General features: G+C 40.6%; 1 non-coding gene across 1 annotated transcript; it reads left to right on the top strand.

Moving 5' to 3' along the window:
• Positions 1 to 2,186: 2,186 nt before the first annotated feature.
• Positions 2,187 to 2,315, top strand: LOC127690426 (small nucleolar RNA SNORA40). Its single transcript, XR_007979118.1, has one exon. It is a non-coding gene; the product is annotated as a small nucleolar RNA SNORA40 (small nucleolar RNA).
• The last annotated feature ends 589 nt before the right edge of the window (positions 2,316 to 2,904 follow it).

Genomic DNA, 2,904 nt, shown 5'->3' with positions numbered 1-2,904 from the left:
GATGTCCTGGTTTGCTCCTTCTATTGCTATAATAAAACACTGACCAAAAGCTACTTGGAGAGGCAAAGGTTTATTACATCTTATAGATTAGAGTCCATTGTCAAAGAAAGTCATGTCTGGAACCTGGAGGCAGGAACTTGACTGGAGGGCATGGGGGATGCTGCTTACCTGTCCTTCTCAGGTACTTTTTTTTCTTTTATAATATTCAGAACCTCTTGTACCACCAACAGTGGACTAGACCCTCCTACATAAATTATGAAACAAGATAATGCCTCCATCAGATTAGCCTGTCGAAAGATCTGTGAGTCAGTTTCTTTGTGAGGTTCCCTCTTCTCAGGTGATACTAGTGTATGCCAAGTTGAAGAAGAAGCAAACAAATCTCTAAACTAATGAGGATATATGGTGACAGGAACAGTTAGACATTAACTTCCCTCACTTCTAGCTTATTATAAGTGGACACGCAATTGACCTCAGAAGAGCTCTGTTCTCTAATTCAACTGATCTCTGAACTTCACCCAGGAGCTCACATACAGGAATCTTGGCACTGAATGGCATGGGTATCCATACTCCTAGGATTGTTCTCTGGGGCTCTGAGAATCTCCCAGACAGAGCTGTATGGGACGTTCAATAACACACAAACTTAATTGTTTTTCATTTTGTGGAGAAGTAAATACAATATGGAAGTTTAGAGCCAGATTGTTATTAAATTATTATTTTCATTTTCATCTTCTTTCAATAATTGTTATTAGTGATAATTATTTAATTAGCCATGCTTTAGTACAGCAATTCACAACCATAGCTACACATTAGAATCACCTGGGGAACCACTTAAAAACACTTTTGGGGGCTCCACTCTAGGCCCATTAAATCAGTTCATCTGGGCATAGCAGTACTGCTGTGGTGCTCTTCAAAGCTTCCCCTGAGTTTCTCATACACAATCACATCTCAGAAGCTGCAGACCTAATAGTTGGGTTCCTGACCAACAGTGGCTTTGGGATTTTCAGCGTCTCAATGATATTTATCTTAAAATGTGATATAACCCATATAACACAAAGTATTTTTTGTTATTATTTATTATTTATTCCATTATTTATTAGTTATTTACTACATTATTTATTACTTATTAGATATCTTGAAATGCTCAGTTGCTTCAGTTCACTGCAATCACCACCATTGCACATCATCAAGTCTGTCTTGTAGAACTGAAGCCCCACATTCACTGACCACAAGGACCCACTGCCCTTTCTCTCAGTAGTGTCTCCCTGAAGTTGAATACAGGCACATCACAAAGGACAACATACATACAAGGAATGAAACTTAATTGTCTTCTTTAATGTTAGTATGTTCCTCCGACTTGTTTCTCCTGGGGTATGTTCTCTGTCCTTGAACTTCAGTGATTTATAGGGTTACTTCTGAGACTGGGTCTCTCCTAAGCTATTTTATCTAGACAAACGTGAGCCACTTTAATATGGAGGCACAAGATTTTCTTCCCTTCAGGACAGTTGTATTCCAATGCCTACCGCTGTTCTTCCTTTGCTTGGCTATGTTCTTCTGGACAGGGTAGACTCAGCTGGGGTAGCTTTAAAACCAACAAACACTGAGTCACACCCAGTGCAGTTGAATCACATATTTTCAAGGGTGAAGATGAGCATCTGAGTAGGTGACCTTCCCTCAGTGATTCCACCATGCAGGGAACATTGTGTGTCACAGGCTTGGCAGCTTTCTGGGGTGTGTTTTTATGGCATCTTTTGTTGTTGAGCATCTTCAGATGTGATCCAAGGTTCAGGAGCATTAAAGATTCCTCTGTACATTTGCTCTCAGGAAGGCTAAGTATATAGCCATGCTCTTTATTTCTTTTTATTGAAATAGACTCTTCTGTAGACTAGACTAGCCTCAAACTTGTTTTGCAGCGATGGATGACCTTGTTATCCTGATCCTCCTGCTTCTGCTTCCAGAGTGTGAGGCTGAATGGCATTTACCATCATGTCTAAATGTAATCAAGGGACTGCATACATGCTAGGAAAGTATTCTACTAAGTGAGTTATGCCCCAGCCGGTGTTTGCACTTCTTAGGAATCATGCATGCCTCCCCTACCTTATTGCTTGGGTTTGCTTCCTATCCACACCCACACCTGAACCTCAACATCCTTCTTCCAGAGACTCAGACTTTTTACTAGGATATTTCATAGAATTTCTGTATGCATGCTTATCGAACTAATAGGGGGAGATATAAAAGACAGGTGCAAAAAATGAATCCTTTTGCAAGCTAGAACTCATTGTTCAGCATGAGTTTTGATACCTGTAAGAAGAAATATATATTCAAGAAAGCACAAAATAGGCACTGCTTCGTAGGAACTGGAGTTCTGATCCCAGTGCCCATATCAGGTGACTCACAGACCCTTGAACCTCTAGCTCCAAGGAAGACAGCAACCATTCCTGGTTTCTTTGGGCACCTGCACACACATGTGCATATGCACATACATAAATAAAGTAAATCTTTAGGAAAAAATAAACAGAGGATGGATTTTCAAGAAGATTAGTGCTATCGTTACCTGGATAGAATTCATGAAAGGCAGAGTAGAGTATGTTCTACCTGATTTCCTCCCCTTTCAATGTGCAAGCTTGCCTGTCTGCCACATTAGGCCACATCTCTAAGGCCCTTTCTAGAAGCAAGCACTTGGGACTTCCCAGCCTCCAGAACTGTGAGCAGGTTAGGTTCTCCTGTTTATAGTTTACCTCATCTGTGAAATTCTGCGTCAGTAGCAGAAAACAAAGACAACACTAAATATCAGATGAAATGCGGCAACCAATAAACTTCGGAAACACTCCTTACTTCAGCTCTACTTGCTAATGCCTTCAAGGATCACAGATATGGAAAGAGATGGATTCCACAGTTTCTTTGGCA

Source organism: Apodemus sylvaticus, chromosome 7, assembly GCF_947179515.1.
Source record: "Apodemus sylvaticus chromosome 7, mApoSyl1.1, whole genome shotgun sequence".
Classification (NCBI taxonomy): Eukaryota; Metazoa; Chordata; class Mammalia; order Rodentia; family Muridae; genus Apodemus; species Apodemus sylvaticus.
The sequence above is the reverse complement of the archived record's forward strand: the minus strand, read 5'-3'. Positions and strand labels throughout refer to the sequence as shown.